The sequence below is a fragment of the Lissotriton vulgaris genome, chromosome 9 (genome assembly GCF_964263255.1).
Source record: "Lissotriton vulgaris chromosome 9, aLisVul1.2, whole genome shotgun sequence".
Lineage (NCBI taxonomy): Eukaryota > Metazoa > Chordata > Amphibia > Caudata > Salamandridae > Lissotriton > Lissotriton vulgaris.
The window spans coordinates 980,387,765-980,406,690 of NC_141697.1; the positions used below are offsets into that span (position 1 = coordinate 980,387,765).

At 47.3% G+C, this 18,926-nt stretch overlaps 1 protein-coding gene across 2 annotated transcripts in view; it reads right to left on the bottom strand.

Moving 5' to 3' along the window:
• The window catches only part of RAD54L2 (RAD54 like 2), a 1,034,525-nt gene that overhangs the window by 914,011 nt on the left and 101,588 nt on the right, over positions 1–18,926 (bottom strand). The gene's annotated exons all lie outside the window — the stretch shown is intronic.

Sequence of the window (18,926 nt, forward strand, 5' to 3'; positions counted from 1 at the left end):
CTGTTGTCCAGATTCCCATTCTAACACAATTCCTCTTTCTTTTGAGCAATTTCGTGAGCCACAACCCAAAGTTTGTCGCCCTTTTTAGCACTCTAACCACTGTCTTAACTCTATTCCTCAGTTTCTTGATCCCGTTTCTTAATCTTAAGCAGTTGCAATTTCCAGTAACTCCCAATTTCTGCTATTTCTAACTTTCCTGCCTGTTTTCTGGATTTGTCCAATCTGGTTCGTTCATATTCCAGAGTTGCCTGCGGATTCCCAAATCTCCTAACTAAATGGCTCTATTCTGTATGTCGTCTCCGAGCACATGAGATTCAACCAAGGAAGGTTTGCTACGTGTAAGACTCCCTACCTCGGCACATAATTTGGACGAGGTTTGGTCATTGGGGCCTATAAAGAATGGTCCACTATTTCCAAGGCGAAAACATAAGTTGTCATTCTGTCCAAGTAGCTCACAAAACTTTGTCATCCAGTGCATGTATACTGTTCGTCCAAATAACACTAGTTAGAGTACATTAAATACAGGTTGAACTTCTGCAAATTACTCTAGAGCAGCGCAGACATTCACAGTAGTTACATTTTGTTTCCATGTTTTAAACAACCACCCTTACAGAATCTAAGTTGGCCCAGACAGGCAATTGGTAGGTTTAACTTGGCCGAACTTTCCAGCTCTAGGCTGTGCAGTAAGCATTTAGAGTCTGCTAAATATATATTATTATCTGTAATGTACTGGATGAATAAAGTTAACACCATATTTAGCCATTGATAATTAACTGATAATTTCGGAATAACTGCAATATAGTGTAGTTTCTAGCAAAAATCGAGATGTGTCCAGGATCTGATCATGAGTCAGATACATCGGAACCACCATCTGCATATCCATAAAGGCTTTCCATATGGGTTGTATTGGGAATCTCTCTGATAAAGGATAGGATCTATGTGGGAGTGACTTCTGGAGGTTGATGCTAAGGCCCAGTTTATGGAGTAAAGGAGTCATCCACTGAAGATGTTCGTGCACTAGAATCGGGATTCTGTCTTCATTAGCTAGTCTTCCAAGAAGACAAATATATAAACTCTCGATCTCCATAGTAAAGCTGTCACAAACACTAGCAAATTCGTAAAGATGTGTGGGCCTGCCATTAGTCCAAACGGGAAGATCACAAAGTGGGGAGAACTGGACAATGAAAGTAGATATCATGGAATTCCTAAACTCCAACCAATCTGTGGGGATCCGATACAATTTTTTATTTATTTTTGGTGTTTTATAAAGCGCAAACATGACCCAAGGGTATTACATATGAATTGATTAACAAAGAGCTGAACAACATAAAAAAAGAACATTTAACAAAAACAAAGAGCAATGTTTTAAAAAAATAAAAAAACAGTACGATATGGTATATTGTAGCAGGGTTCTGATAAAATGACCGCCATTTGCTTACAAGTCATTGAGATAGCTTCTCCAGGATGGATTTTCAAGAGTCTGCTTTGTGTCGATTCTATTCCCGGTACCCTAGGGGACAATATTTGTGTGGGTTTTACTAGAATGGATGCGCTTCTGCCCTGTATTGGTATTGCTGACATTGTACCAGACACTGCTACTGGGGGACAGGCTCACCAAGAGGCCAAACAGCTCCTACAACTCCCAACACTCTCCAGAGAGGCTAGCCCCTCCCTGCCACTCTCCTAATCTAGGGAACCTACGTGCCTGGAGTGGTCCACGGTGTCTAGGCCACGGTGGGGCGCTCGAGCCAGGGAACAATCTTTGACCCAAACCAAACAAGATATCATACAACTCCTTCAGACCATGGACGGCAGGAAGTCACCCGACCACTCCGCGGCGACCTGGAGTGACGTTGTACACCCTTCAGTCATGTCCGAGTCAAGGAGCGCTTGTCTATTCTGAGCATACCCCTAATTTAGCATTCTCACCCCCTCCTTTGTGGGGAGACACATTGAACTTATGCATTCAGGAATGATGTTGCCCATGGCTGATGGCCCTATCTGTACACAGAGCTCCATATTGAACATGGAACGACACAACAAGGGGATTCCTCCCATATCCTGACATACGTTGGCTGCGGGGGACGGGACCCCCTAATAGAGACTTGTCTTCTCGCCCGCCCAGACCAATCCTACCCTTGGGAGAGTGGCATCCCTGGACTGGAAAGGATCTTTTTGGCCCAGTTGGCCTCTCACTGTTGAAGGTTTTCTTTTATCTCTCTATTCTTCTTCTTCTTACATTCACGAGGGGTGAGGGTGGAAAGAAAACCAGAACTAGACTGCTTTATGGATGGAGGTGGGTTCCTCATGGGGTTTACTGTAGCTTTTGTAAGTTACTAGCCCTGGCCTTTGCCCCCTCAGGCTCATTCTGCCCTTCTCCCTTTCTGAGCACATGGGCGACATTAAGCCATACATACGGTCGACAACACTGGGGGAGTGGCAGCTGATCCTTGGAAATGATCCCTTCACGATCAAAGCTGCACCATTAGCAACCCTTCTCAATTCAGACAATGGGCACCACCTCTTATGTTAAAATTCTCTCTTAATGTAAAAGGTCTCAATGCCCCCAATGAAAGGAGGAAGGTATCGCGTTATCTGCTTATACAAGACCCGGATATTATATTCGTACAGGAGATTCACCTCTTGCAATCAGACATGCATCGTATGGCATATCCCAAGTACCCAATGTCATACTGGGCATCCTCCCAAACTAAGACTCCGGGTGTTGCAGTTTCATTTAAGGCCAGGACATGCCCGGGGGAACCAAGGGTGGTGAGCGACAAGGAGGGCCGGTTCATTAAAATCCAACATGGGGCACAACCTCTCACTCTCCTCAACGTATACGCACCCAATCAAACAAGAACTCTTTCATAGAAACCAGTTGAGAGATCAGGTGGCGCAGGACGGGAACCAACTAATACTGGGGGGGAGATTTCAATTTGGTTTGGGACCCCGATTTGAATCATAGCTCTAACTCTTTTCAGGGCGCTAGGAGTCTTGTACATATGTCTTAATTTCCTGAAACGTTAATGTGGTTTCCCTGATGTTTGTATTTGTTCTATTTAGTTCCTTAAATAGGTTTTTAAATTTGTGTTCCAGCGTGCTTATCTGGGTAGCCCAGTATGTGGTCAGATTGAGTCCGTGGGGCTTGCCACCTCTCTTGGCTTCTGTAAAGTGTTAGTGAGTCTGTTGGTTTCCTCTATGTATTGATCTGGGTGTGTGATCTTTGTCAGCCGTGATGTCTATTAAGTGTTCGTTCTATTGTACGTGAACTTACATGTCCGTTCAGTGTATGGTTGAGGTCATTGTAGGGGAATTTTCCAGGTGCTTCTCTTGTGATGTGTTTACTACTTATACTCCTTCTGACATCTTGTACTAGGTGTATGACCGGTGGGCTTACATATGGCAGCGATTTGCGTTTTTCTTGCTTTACCGAGCAAACCCATTTGGGAATCAGTGAATGACTTTGTTCCAGAGGGTTGTTGTTTTGGGCTCTTTCCTTTTTATAACGGACTCCTCTGTTATGATCCCTTCAGTTCTCCGTTCCTCTTCATTAGTCAATTAAATCAATTGCAGAGGTGTAAAAAGGTTAGTAGTGTCTGTATTCTGAGGGACTGGAGTTTGACTACTGACCGGATTAGTTTTTGTATTTGTTGTGGGAGTGTCAGATTTCGTATGGAAGGGTAGTTAAGATAGTTGTGGAGAGCTGGGCTTGGGTCTCATTCGTTTGTGTTGTAGGGCAGGATGAGTTGTAGTGGATTTTCTGGAATTGCTATGCAAGATGGCCTCACCCATGCTGTAAGATGTATTCCTGCTGTTTCTGAACCACCCCAAGGAATAGCTGGTATTCTCTTGGAATATCCACTCACTACTAAAGGGAATGCCAATGGGTGTAGCCTGAACATCTACTGAAAATGCAGTGGAACGCATGCATGCATGCATGCCTATGCAGAGTGATAGCCATAGTCGTACTCTGAGCAATGCTGTCCACAAAATCAAAGCACCAGGTTCTGTTTAGATCCCTCCAGATCATCACTTGCCAGGTCAAAGAATGGCGTATTCAAACCGTCTAGTAGTCTGTCAATTGCACTTTTCACCAATTCTCGTAAGGCATGGCCATATCAGTCTCGGAGGCAGATGAGAACAGCCCTACAAAGAGCCAAGCTACCAGAGGCAAAAACCTTGAAACCTCAAGATTCTAGAAATAGAAAAGGTGTTGCGGTTATGCTTTGAAGGCTATATTTGGACCATCAGACTCCCAGGCAACGGGATGGATCAGAGAAAGTGTGGTTCACCAAGAGCAAGCCAATGATGTATACAAATCTGCCAGCGCCTGCTGACAAACAAACCCCGATTTTTGTTTTCCACAACACTTAATATAGGGTGTAGGACAGTTTATTAAACAAAATCAAGAACTCTACAAAAGCTGGGAAGGACTGCAAGATTTTTGTTAGAATGGTAGAATTGAATTTGGCTTCTACAGAATTGCAGTACAAGGCCTTTGCTGCCTTCCACACAACTGCTGTAAAAGATGAAAACTGCTACAAAGCAGTGCCAGAGAGGAAGGAAATGTCCCATTCAGTTAAAGTATCCCTGAAACAGGCATTTTGTAAATCCAAGTAGATAATGGGCGCAAAACCTGAAAAAGCATCTCTTGGCAGGGGCGTGACTTAGCCGGCTGCAAAATGACCGCAGTGGGCTCTGCCGGCCAAGCTCAACATCCTATATAATCCTGCAGGCATTTAACTAATCTCCATCTGCTCCAGCGGCGTGTTTTGAGACCCTCTCTGTCTCCCGGGGCCGCTGCTGGACCAAGATCTGCTGACGTGCGATGCCCAGGCCTCCGCCCTGTGGCGCGCGCGGACCTCCTAGCCCTCCAGGAGCTGGCTGCGGGAACCGGACCAGGACCTGATCACTGTGAGGCGGCACCTCCTCCCTGCGGACGCCAGAGCAGATCGGTTCGTTGCTGTAGGGGTGGCTTGTGGCGGAGCTGGGGCTCGCCAGTCGTACCGCCCGGCCTATGCACTCCTGGGTGCAGTCACTCTTCCTCTCTCGCCCTGGGTCTAGGTCTCTCATCGGGCCTGGCAAAGCTCCCCTTGATCCCCCCGCTGCATGCGGTCCCCTGCCGCTGTGACATCCGGCTCCCCAGTCACAACGATCAACAGCTCCGGACTCTGCCTGGTGGGGAACTGGGGCACTCGCTGCGTGGACCTGCAATGCTCCATTGACGTCAGCTTGGCGCTGCTGCCCCACTTTCTGCCTTTTGCCCCTACCCCTTTTGGCTTGCGGGTGCGCAGCGGCCCGTTGCCTCGTCCCGCAAAGTTTGGCAAGTACTTCCAGCGGCACTAGACCGGGATGCGGCCTCTTGCGCTGCATTGGCTATGCCCTTCTGTGGACCCGCCGCATGCCTCTGAACTCTGCGCGGGTGTTGCTCCCCGGCCCGCCTTCCGCCAAGAGCCTGACTGAGCCACCTCTCCTCATGCTGGTCCAGCTGCCGGTCACCCGTCCTGTGCTATTTACCCCCGCTGTGCTGTGGATCACTGGCGCATCCCGGGTTATACTGACGCTTGATTCGGCGTTGGCCACCGCCGCTGTACCTGCTATCTGGGACTAAAAGCTGCGGCCAGCCCGTCCTGGGCCCGACGCAGCCGGTGCGCCCCACTTTGGCTGGGCGATCGCCTGACTGCGGCGGCTTCCTGTTAGCGGACCTCCAGTCCTTTTATTCTTTCACGAGTGGCTAACCTGAGTTCTGGACCCCCTCAGGCTGGCCGTATCTTGAACTCTCTGATTTGCCCTTTCTCCTTGCGGCCTATGCTCTTGCTGTTAGGTTGCTCCATCCTCCTACTTTACCGGCCATGGCCAGAACTGACCCCAAGCAGCCCAAGATTGCTTTTGACCAGCGCAGTCAGACGCACCAGGAGGGTGCAGGCTACAACCGAAATGGTGCAATCCCGTCAGGATGATCTAAAGGCCATCATGCTGGAGGTTAAATCTATGGTCACCACCATAGCGACGCAGCTGGATCAATTGTCGGCCCGCTTGGGCACAGTGAAGGCCAGGGGTTGACTCCCACGATGCCAGACTCCATGTTGAGACCGGGGTGTCTGAAGCAGAGGACCGTCAAAAACTGCTACAGATGGGGAAGCTATTAGCCATTATATACATCAAGAACGAGGATTTGGAGGCAAGTTCGCATCGAAGTAACCTTCGCATCACTGGAGTGCCTGAGTCCACCAACATTACTCGCATTGAGGACTATGTTGAAAAACTGGCCGGGGAGCTCTTTGGTGACCTCTTCTCGCCGGTCTTCGTCGTTGAGCGCACACATCTTCCCCTTGGCCCCAGTCCGCCTCCTTGTTTGCCAGCACGTCCAATCATTGCCAACATTTTGAACTTCAGGGACCGCGACTCCATCCTCCGGGCGGCCAGGGAAAAAGGGGACATCCACCATCGTTTTACCCGGACTACACCATCACAGTTCAGGCAGCTCGCTGTGAGTTCCTACCAGCCAAACGGATCCTACAGAAACAGGAGATCCCCTATTCACTGGCGTACCCGGCCAAACTGCGCATAAAACAGGGCGCAAAGATTCTCACCTTTCCGGATCCAAGAGAGGCACTGGCGTTCGCTAAAAAACTCGAGAAGTCTAACCGCTCCTCACCTAAAAATTCCCAGGCTGCTGCTGCTGAAAACCTCAGTGACAATGACTGACTTATTATTAGCCCTTAGCTGTTGCATCCTCTTATTTACTTGTTCTCATGAAGTGTCATACCAATTTAGACCTCTGGTTCCTGCGGCCGTCCGAGGCACCTTTATTAGTCTGTTTATCTTCGATGTGTAGTTCTGTTTGTCTTCAACGGTCATTCCTAATGTCTGCATATTCCTGAAGCTTGAACACCCTGTCTTCTGGGCAGGGGTGTATGCCGGGTTCCGTCATGCCCCCACGGGATAGTTCCCATTAAGGTCACGTATTCTTCCACTCACAGTTGTGGGACCCTGGGGTGGGTTTGGGTGGTACCTCAGCCTGATTGGGGGGTAGGTTCATGGCTCCGTCCTGAAGCCTTGTTGTTTGTTTTTGCACAGTCAATTGCCTATGATCTGTCCTTATTCAGGTTTATTCTCCATGTTAAGTATCTTCCGGCCAAGGGGCCAGTACTGTCTGTATTATTGATGCATCTCAGAGACTGCAGGACATGTCTGTTCATATCATGTCGAACTGTTTCCTTGATTATTGCCATGCTCCTTTCACACGTATTCTATTGCTTCGCTCATCGTCCATCCACGCAGCTTCTGCCCACTATACCACTATTCCTGTACATCCCTCACTTGAATGAAGCACCATGACTGACACTACACTTTGGACTTGGAACGTCCCTGGTCTGAATGACTACCACAAGGCACGCTTGGTACAAGCCCATCTCACCCGCCATAAGGTGAACATATACTTTCTACAAGAGACTCATCTTATGCAGCCCACCGCTACTAAACTCCTCTCCCGACATTGGGGCGAAACACACTCCTCCTAGTCCAATTATTCCCGGGGTGTGTCTATACTACTGCGTAGGGGGTTCCCATGGCAGACTTCCCATGTGCTCACAGACCCGGACGGGCATTTTGTAATACTCTGCGGCACCCTGCGGGCCCAGCCCCGGATACTTGTGGCAATATATGGTCCCGACTGTGACAACCCGAATTTCTATGCTCACGTCTGGCACCGCATATCATCTCTCGGCCTTGCTGTTCTTTGGGGCGGCGATTTCAATGTAACCCTGTTTGTCGCCCTAGATTGTTCCGGTTCTCACTTCTCCCACCCAAGTGCGGCCTCAATTCTTAATTCCATTCTCCTGGACAACTCTCTATACGATGTGTGGTGCGACTTTCACCCTGCGGCACGCGAAGGCACGTGTGTACCGGGCTCTCCAGGTTGGTGGTCCCGGCTAGATTTACGGATCACCTCCCCTGACGCACTGGTCTGGACGACCTCAGTAGACCACATGGCACGCACGCTCCCATTTGTTTATCGCTCCGGTTCCCCCACTCTCCCTGCCGTGCTTTCACATGGCGGCTCCCTTCAAACACACTTCGCGATTCGGTATTCTGTGACGAAATACAGACCGCAATTGCGAATGATGGGTCGGTGGACTCCCCGTCCACGCTCTGGGAAGGCTTCAAGGTAGTCATTTGCGGGGAATGCATTTCCAAGCAAGCCGGCGTCTTGCGCTCCATCCGTGGTACTCTTGACAAGATTGAAAGGGAGATCAAATTATTGGATGCCTCTCATGCCCAGCGCCCGAGTGCGGACACACTTGCCCAGATACGAGTGAGGCTTACTGAATTCTCAGACGAAGTAGACCGGGAACTGGACTTTCTCGGAAGTGAGGCGAGGGTGTGTAGTTTCTGTGAGGGCGACCGCCCTGGTAAAACTCTGGCTAACCTCCTTAGCCGGCATGGTTTATTACCGCCTTGGAAGATGGTGGGCCATCTCGTACCACCTCTCCTGCAGACATCAAGGCGCGCTTCAGTGCATTCTACGCTCAACTCTATAAAGCCGTTTGGTCCCGCCCTGCAATGTTTTCGACCAATATTTTGACACTTTTGACTTCTCTGGCTTGGAAATGCGCACCAGGAGTACTTGGACGAGCCCTTCTCTAAGGAGGAGATTTTAGCTGCCATAAATAGCATGCCAGGTGACAGGGCCCCTGGCTCCCACGGCCTACCGGCGTACTTTTACAAGGTGTTTGCCCCCTTCTGATCCCACATCTTGCAGCTATGTATAATGAATCCTTTGAATCGGGTCAATTTCCCCCATCGCTGCCTGAGGCACTTTTAACATTACTTCTCAAGCCGGACAAGCCCCCGAGTTGAGGGATTCATATGGTCCCCTTTCACTTATCAACAGGGACAATACAATCTTTGCCAAGTTGCTCGCCTCCCGCCCACTCCCACTCATTGCCCGTCCAGACCAATCCGGTTAATTCCTGGCCACGCCACCTCTCATAACCTTCGGACCATCTTCTCCGTCCTGCATCAGTTCAACCCGGCACTTCCGGAGGTGGCTGCCCTACACAATGCTACCAAGGCTTTCGATACCCTGGAGTGGCCTTTCCTGTTCTACCTCCTCCCTCGTTTGGGTTTCAGTTAGATATTTATACGCAAGATGCTACTATTATACACACTTCCAACCGTTCGCCTCCATATTAAAAGGCCAGATCACCAAACACATTTCTGTCGGGCGGGGCACCAGACAGGGTTGTCCACTCTCCCCCATGCTCTTTGCTGTCGCTATGGAGCCCCTCACGGCTCATCTAATGCAACATCATACTCCGAGAGGCATTGGCTTTGTGGCGCTGGATTTATTAGTCTCCATATATGAGGACGATATCACCCTTTATGTTAGTCACCCCCAGGAGAATCTCAGTCCTCTTGTCCGGGTGGTCATACGTTTTGGTGGTTATTCCGGTATCCAGGTTAACTGGAATACATCTGTATTATTTCCTCTCACGGATGCCACAACCCAATTTGACTCTGACTACCCTTTTGTGTGGGCCTCTGAGCCAACCAGGTATCTGGGCGTCTGGTTGAGCAGGGGCGGGGACGAGCTCTGGAGGACCAACTTCGGCAGTGCTGTTGATTGGCTTGAGTCCAAGATCCCTCTTTGGAACAGACTGCCGCTCTCACTGACTGGGCGCATAGCGATCGCAAAGATGGTGGTGCTCCCAAAATTCTTATATCTTTTCGTCAACATCCCCATTCCCCTCACTGCTCATTTCTTTCGTAAGGTCCGCTCACTGCTCATCTCTCTGGTCTGGGCGGGATGACAACCTAGAATCGCCTACAATATCCGGACCCTTCCGAGGTCGCGTGGAGGGCTGGGAGCCCCTGATTTTAAGCTCTATGCTCTCAGAGCTCAGGCCAGTTTTCTTCATTTCTGGCTTCACCCCACTTCGTTCCAACCTCATGTGGCGGTGGAGGCCGACCTTGCTCCCCCGTGGCCGCTCACAACTGCACTTTTTACCCCGGCGAAGCTTCTACGCACTGAGATCGATACGGTCGAGACCTTGCGCGGGCCTGGGATGGCTTTCATAAGATTTCCGGCTAGGATTTGCTTTCTGCAGACACCATGCCCATCGCCCACCACCCCGCTTTTCCTTCACTCCAGTTGTCGGGGGTGGCTAAACACGCTGCTCGCCCCGGCCTCCTCACAATTTCGGATCTGTACCCTGGGGAGACCTTCTCGCTTGCTCCCGACGCTGGCCCCATGGACACTCTTATTTTACCAGCTCCGGGTGACCTGCAGAAAGCTTCATCCTACTTATCCCCAACCCTCCACTTCGTTGGCCTCTCTTGATATGCTTTACCCCTCTCACTCTCCAAAGAAATCGGTCACTAAGATCTATCCTTACACACTAGCGGCTTCCTCCATTTCCACGGATCGGACATGCATTGCGTGGGGCGAGGACCTGGGAATTGAGATCTCTCAAGCCGATTGGTTGTACTGTTGCACTCAGACTAAGCGCCTTTCCCCAAACTACCGCTTGTGTCGGATACACTTCAAATATATACACAGACTACATCGCACTCCCGCCCAACTCCATAGATTAGGCCTTGTGGCCAGTGATAGATGCCTGCGCTGCTCCACGCCCGATTTTGCTCATCTTGCCTGGTTATGCCCCAGAGTTTCGGCATATTGGCGGGAGGTCTGTGCAATTATCTCCGAAATCACCTCCTCACCACTCCAACCTGATCCACGATCTGCCTCTTGGGCTTCGTTAAATTCTGCCCGGATGCCTCCCATCGCTTGACTGCCATGCTGTTGGTTCTGGCGAGGCGCAGAGTTTCCATGTGTTGGGGGCCGCAGGCCCGCGCCCAGGGTGCCGCTCAGGCTTGAAGACGCATCTCCCTGCTATACCCTCCTGTCTGAGTTCTGGGATCTCCTGCCAGCCAAAACTCGTCCACTGGATATATGGGGCCATCTTGTCACTTATCTCTCAAGCCATAACTCTTAGCAATCAAAGACCTCTCCCGCGCTTCATGCCGGCTCCCCGTCCGCAGCGGCCGCCGGTGTTGGTCCATAAGCTGGTCCCTTTTGATCTACGGCCTCCCACTCCCACTGCCTAACCCCACTGTGTTTGGTGTCCCCCCCCCCCCCCCCCCCCCCCGAGCGTTTGCTCTTGCCCCCTCTCAATGAATCTCTGCCGACTCTTCATGGCATTGTCTTTGTCACGCGGATGTGTAATTATCTCTGCTGTGCTACAACATATTGATGTGCCTTATCTTCTGCATTTGTGGTAACAATGTAATTGTACTGTGCATATTGTTTAAATAAAGGTTTTTTGAAAATAAAAAAATTAAAAAAGCCTCCCTTGGCAAGTTGTAGCCAAGAACGCCTGACCACCGCTGACTGCTAACATGCAGCCTGGGAGACAGAGTCCCAACCCTCAAAAGTTGCACCTGAATCTGCTGGACTCAGGAGGGTCATCGGAGTGCAGTTTAGAAGCTGAATTTGGATGTTATCACCAGTTAAAGGAAACCTCTGGTTTCACTTTAACAAGATACCAGTGGCAATGTTTTTTGAATGGACTCCAACCAGACTGAGTGAAATCGGCACCCTGGGGCCAAGGTCACCCCACTGTGACAGAGGTATAGCCCCAGGAAGACGCCAGTCATCAGAGAAGCATCCTTCAGCATCTTGTAGCCCTTGCATCAGGTCCACTCCATTAAAGTCTATGGCGGTTCTCCCAAAGAGAATGGAATTGTACTGGAAGATGCTTTGATCAGGAGGAAACTATTCAACCAAGCCTCCTTGGCCTCTGACTTTCTCACTGCTGGAGTTTGTCACCCAAGGAGCGCCTGAGTAGTAGTTTACAACTTTATAAACCTTTCCTAAAGTTTAACCTCAAGCACAGTCCATTACATTGATTTATTGCGTTAAATCAAAAACCCTCCAGTGGATTTTGGTCAATGAGGTGTCGTTTTAACAATAAAAATACAACCAATGTTTATAAAATAGTATCCGATTCATATTGAGTCTGGTTTCTTTCTTATTGAGCTGTTTTGGTACTTCTTAATGCTTTACACTTGTTCCTTTGATAAAGCCAGACTACTCAGATCCACAGCTACCCAGGGTTGAGCTACGGTTTTTTAAACAAATCTGACTAGACCCTGTATAAGTAGTGGGTTTATTACAGGGTGAGGTCTCCCTGTAATAAACCACACCGTATAATAAACTGCTTTCCTCAAAACATGTCAAAATTATGTTCAGAAGGTTCATTAAGGGCTGAACTACATGCCAAACTCACAAAAATAATTTTTTGCATTTTGGCAGATACCACTCACAAGAACTTATACATCATGTCTAGTGTAATCATTCTCTTTCTATGGCTGATCCACTGGGAGATTGTAGATCTACTTATTCAATTAATGAACTGAATTCCTAGCCACAAGGCCTTGCTTCCTACCACTATTTTACAGCTGTGTACTTGCCCTTGAAGAACACATCGAGACTTCTAGTCTAATATTTATGGCCAGCAGTTGATGCAGGCTGGCTATAATGGTCAGTCAATTTCAAAGTACAGATTGCAGGCATTTGTATTTTAGGGTTTGTGGTTGCGTTTGCAAAAATATTGCTATCCTAGTTACTCTTTCTATGGCTAAGGTGCAAAATGAGGAACGTGATATATTGCATTTGTTTAGCAGAGTGTGCGATCATTAAAAATCCTGATATTTCAATGTTAAGTTGACGGTGAATTATCGATAATGTCACAGGGATTCTGCTCCTACACAGAACTGTGCACAGAGACCCAGGACCTCAGTGAATTGTGGTGTACCAAAAAACATCACCTCAGTGCCTAGAAACCCTAACCAGCTAGCATCAGTGTCACATTAGCCCTTCGTCCTATAGGAAAGGAACCAATGATTAGATAACCCAGAACATGCGACTTAGGTTATACTCCGGTATGGTGGGAAGCAAGAACACTCTTTCGTTATACTCTCATACCAGTCCACAACAGGAGTAAAAAAGAGACACAGGTAAGGTTAAAATATTTATTTTAACGACGTGCTCTAAGATGCAGTATCTTTGCTAACATAAGCAGACATGATTAGAAATAATATGATCAGCATTGTAACAATTCCATAATACACAAAAGGAGAAATCATATTACAATGATGGTGAAAAATAGGTCCTATAGCGCCTAGTGAATTACCCTCCCTAGCTCGGAATTATGTTTTATAAAATATAGAAAGTCTCCTAGGCTTGTTTGGGGGACCCATACCTCCAAGATCAGCAGGTGTGAATCACATCAGAATCTGCAAGAGCTCTGTCTGTCTGGAAAAACGGGCTTCTTCCAAGTGCCTGAAATCATGCTTACAGTGTGATATTAAAGGCTCCAGAATTATGTTGGCTTGCAGCTGCATATATGTTATGGCTAGAACGTGAGCCGATCAGCTCGAACAACAGCTACTTTGTTATGATGACCTTGTAGGCTTTAGAACTCAGTGTGCAGACTAGAGTCACGATCTAAGTCTAGGGATACTGAAAACAAGCCCTTTTCGTGTGAAGCATTTCACTCAGCCTAAGTTACAACAACAATTATATGCAGTGTTGTGTGCAAAAGCGGCAAAAAGGTAAAATGGCGTTTAAACTTCTAATAAGTCTATGCTAACTTAATGTGCTCAACAGGGTCCAGCCCACACTACAATAAGGTTTCCGTTCCAGCTGTTTTTGTTCAGTGGCTGGGGAAATGCCAGTAAATGCTCAACATGCTAATTCTATTCTTACAGGTTCAATGGAAACATTTGTTTGGTAAACAAAGAGCATGGAATGATAGTCATACAAAATCAGAAGTAGGCTCATAGCTATCTCACATTTATGATCTTCTGACAATCACTCATGATTTCCTAAAAGGAAGACTATGTTACTAGCATTCTGTTCTTTGCTATTGGGCTCAAGTCTCTGCGGGGACACTGCTCTTCTATGACAAGTGGCTGGTTTGGCAGGAACTTCTCTTCTTATGTTTATTTAAAGTCTTTTGATTAATGTCATATATATGGTGAAGCACATCCAAGCAAATAAGTAGATACTACCAAAGAGAATTAGATGTTTAAACACTTAATAATACCGACTATTGTGGACATCTAAAACGGTATTGTGCAGTAGACATGCCAATCACCTTAGCAAAGGCACAAGTGATTTTTTTAAAAACCAGACTACAGGAAACTGCAACAATGTCTTACCAAGGACAGTTGCGACTGGTATGCTTTTTTAATACTATTAATTGCTTTTATAGAAGGCAATAATAACAGTTACAAAAATACAATACAATTGTAGGCCATTCCGGGGGGGGGGGGGCTTAATAAAAATAACAGCAGCATTACTAGCTGGCCCAGAAAGGATGAATAAACTGGGGGAATTGGAGAAGGTAGGGAGGTCAAATGTCAGTGGGTCAATCCACTAAAGGCCTAATCATGGAGGGGGGAGGGGGGAATGAACGTGGTGGGGGCAAGATCTGAAGGCTATGTTTGGTGGAGAGGGAGAGGAAGAGGGGAGATTTCTCTGGGCAAAGCGCAATAACGTGGCAATGCAATACGCTGTCAGAAAGGATGTGACAGTGTGCAAGAAGAGACAGATAAGGGCCAGTGATTGCCTTTAACCTAGGTTCAAGGACTGAGGAAGCTGAACCAACTGAGGCCCTGAATGTTTAGTTTACAGCTGAGGTAGCAGGAAGTGAGGTTTGAGATGAGTCCTAAGTGAGTGTATCCTGCTCTCAGAAACGCAATAGGAGGGTGTCCCATTCCTTCGCTATAGGATATTTGCGAGGTCCCCTAGCCTCTTCGCTGCACAGTGCTCTCGGTCTCTGCCCACACCAGGTTCAAGAGTCTCCACGCCACCTGGCTCGGAGGTCGAACAGCTTTCCACCATGCGCTATGGTGTACTGAGCTAGGAGTATGGGCGTTTGCACCACCTTTGATGAGGGAAAGATACAAAAACAAATATAACATGCTCTTTAAACAAGGAGGTATTTTAAGTCCTTTTTAGGTCTCGCACCTGCGATGAAGGGCAAAGCCATGCTGTCGCAGAGCGAGCCTATTGTCGGCGGTTCTGCTTACAAGGACTAAAGAGGAGACTAGACTGCCACGCGCAGCCTGCCGGAATCGGATCAGGTTGCGCGAGTGAACACGCGCTCCGATTCTGGCAGGCTCTTCAGTCACCATGGAACACGCACACACACAGCCACACATATACACACACACACACACACACACCCACACACACACACACACACATACACACACACGCGCACACACACACACACACACACACACACACGCACACACACACACACACACACACACACGCACACACACACACCCCCCACCCCACTCCGCCCCCCCACCCCCACCCCACTCACTGTGCTCTTTTATCGCTGCACTGCTACGGGATGGTTTGTGAGTTGGAGAACCTTCCTCACACCGTTATGTCTTGCCTGCTCTCTCCCGGGAACCCCATAATTCCCTGAATCCCTGCTTTCTTCTGGGCTCCCTCTGCCTCCAAGGTGCCGCGCTCCGGATGAGCTACGTCACCGCTAACCTGCTACAGAGGCGGGGAATAGCCCGGAACTTCGCAGGCTCCTGCCTATCAAAGCAGAGCCCGCCTCTCTCGCCTGCATTCCACGCCTCGTTATTAGTCAGTGCTTGTTTATAATTAGGCATTGTAAATACACCGTCTCACACTGCAATTATATTGGAGACCAAGCATAACAAGATACACTGCAGTGACTTACAGTGTAATCGTACTTACGAAATGAAAGTACACTGCCATTATCTCATGATGGAATGGTATGGGAGACATAACGACACACTGATACACAATGCACACCCCTGGGAGTCGTAAAAAGACACTTCCATGTCAATGCAGTATCACTCCGACAAGATGGATGCCCAACTTTCCATCCTCAATTCAGTGGCCACTCACATCTCAAACATCGATAGTAGGCTGGTAGACATGAACAACTTGATCAAAAGGGCCCAGGCAGATATGTATCTGGCTCCAACGCATTGCACCTGTTTCTCCATAGTCCACAAACTTTCCACTCTTCCAGTGATCATGAAGGACATCCTAGCAGACAACCAGAAAACAGCAAAAATCTCCAGTAAACAATCTCTGGTCGCTCAAACTAACAGCCCTTTGATGGGCGAATTTCACACCGAGAATGAAATGGTGAATACAGATGGGAAAAGGGACTACTACATAGTTTACAAAATGAAAACCGATTAGGAAATCACTTAAGCGACAGCCAGATAATCATTACCAAAAAAGCAGAAGATCAAAAGAGAGAGGACCCTGGAAATCATAATAATAAAGAGCACTTCATGGGCGATAAGCTCAGCTATGCTCACTCTTCGGAGGGCCCCTCAATAACAAATCCTAAATCAGAGGTCTCAGATAAATCTGATGTTGGGGGGCCCAAAGACCACAAAGCAAGTCGTAAACAGAGGAGAAAGGGAAGAAAAAATAATATAATGGGAGTATTTTCGCACAGGCATTATAAAAATAGGGGAAAAAGGGCTCCCTACGAGTTATTCAATTGAAGCACTGCACCCAGAAGGAGTGGCAGTGAGCGCCCCCATTAGTAGAGGACTCCAAAGCGGAAAAGAAAGTGGACAAACTGACAGAGCTATCCTCAACGGAGCAGGGAGAATCGACAAAGAATGCAAGTACCCGAGATCCGGCACACTCTATTAAGATTAGATCATCAGGGAATTCCATCAATAAGAAAACCACAGGAGTAAGGAATTCAAGTTCATCAACTTTCCCACCATCAGGGGATCAAGTACAAAAGCTATATAAAACTGCGGGTGAACCATTAGTGCCACCTATAGCATCACAGAATGTAGACAGTAATCTTGTACGTGGAGAACCAGTATAAGTCAGCTTGGAAAGATCCGGAGAGGCAGCCATTTTAAGGAAATCTTTCACCATAACCAGGTCAGACCAAAGAGTACTCCAACATACACATTTAATTGAGCGCATCGAAGAGGAGACAGTAAATCAGGCAACACCCATAATGGCGAACCAATCACAACCCAAAAATAATTCCATTCTGTTCATCCCCGAATATAAGTCCAGAGGCCAAGGGGACATTCTCAACAGAGGGAACATAATACAACTGTTACAAGCAATTGACAATTTGGCAGATATAAATACAAACGATCTTGAAAGAATTGCATTTAAATTTATCAAGGGGATTTCAGAAAAAGAAATAACCAAGACATCCCGGGTCTCAGAAGAAATAGCAAAGAGGATTTTAGCAGAGGAAACAACTGAAAGTATGGGGGATAAAAATACAACTTGATCATAAGCCTGGCTACCCACATCCAATAATTCCAAGTAAAAGAGAGCAAGGGCACTCAGCTCCTACTTCAGCGTGCACACAACAGCAATCTGTACTGAAATGCGTCCGTAGTACGGACGCTCGACCATCTGAAAGAAAAAAACATCAGCAAATACTCGAGCCTGGAGACTGGTCATGGCTAGCCAAGACCATAAACCGACAAGTCGAGAGCACTTGACTTAGGCCAAAAGAAACACAGTCAGGGGACATTAACCTACGAATTTGCTCTTGGAACATAAATGGTCTGGGGAACAAAACCTTGGATAAAGAGCTTTTGGTTTACTTTCAAGGCTTTGACCTTATTTTACTCCAAGAGACATGGTTAGAAGAACCCTTTCACTTACTTGGCTTTAAAACCCATCACAGTCCAGCAGTGAAAAGTTCCAAATTTGGCCATCTAAAGGGGGGGTTTAACAATTTATTCTTCAATAAAGAGCATAAGTACGTAAATACCTTCACATCCCCAACTAATGCAATCAAAGCACTTAAAGTGGACATAAGGGAAGGAAATATCAACCAACATTTTTTACTCCTAAATATCTACATACATAAGCGCGATAAAATTAAAGGAGCAAAAATAGTAGGGGCAGAAATAACTAGATTACGGACAGAAGAATCAACCACAAATTTACTGATGTCGGGGGACTTTAAAATGAATTTGATGGTGCCACACAACAGGGACGAGCTCCTTGATGAGCAATACATTGCCTGTAATATTCCTTGTCAGGAACCGAGCACCAATAAGCGACAAACATCACACGCTAAGAACCTTGTTAAAGAGCTGGAACATCTAAGCCTTGTGGCTCTCAACGGGCGCTTTGCTGGAGATCAGCCACCGGCGGCAACATTCTACAGCGCAACTTCAAGCACGTTGATAGACTATACTTTTGTATCCCTTTCATTCTTCAGCAGGATCTCAGGTTTCCAGATCGGGGACCATGATCAAAGCGATCACTTACCCCAAGAAATTTCTAGCAGACTATCTAGAACATCATTAGATATCCCAGTAGAGGACCCAGAGTCCATCCACACAGACAACTTCAGGAGGTTAAAAATTAAAACTAATCATCCAGAGGAACTACTATCACAGCAAAGGCAATATGAGACCAACGGGAACAGACAGAAGTTAATGAAAATATGATAACATACTGGGAACATCTAACCAAAACATTGGGAGCAAAGAATAGGAAAAATGCTACCGTAGCTTCTATGACGAACAGTGTGCCAGTCCGTCAGGAGAGCCAATTTCCAAATTTCAAAACCTCAAACCTCTGTAAGCTCAAGAATGCAATAAATAAATTACGCAATCTTCGGCGAACAGGCCATGACCCCATTTTATTGAGGGAGTTCTCCACTAAAAGCAGAAAAGAAAAAAGAAATTTGGCAGGCAAAAAGAGAAAAGGATGAAACCTGTGGGCGAGGCTATTGCACGACTAAGACGAATAACAACGCAAGATTCTGGCGAACAATAAATAGCTTAGCCAACCAGAATGTGCAAAGAGTAAACTCCCACTTGTCAGAAGAATCCTGGGC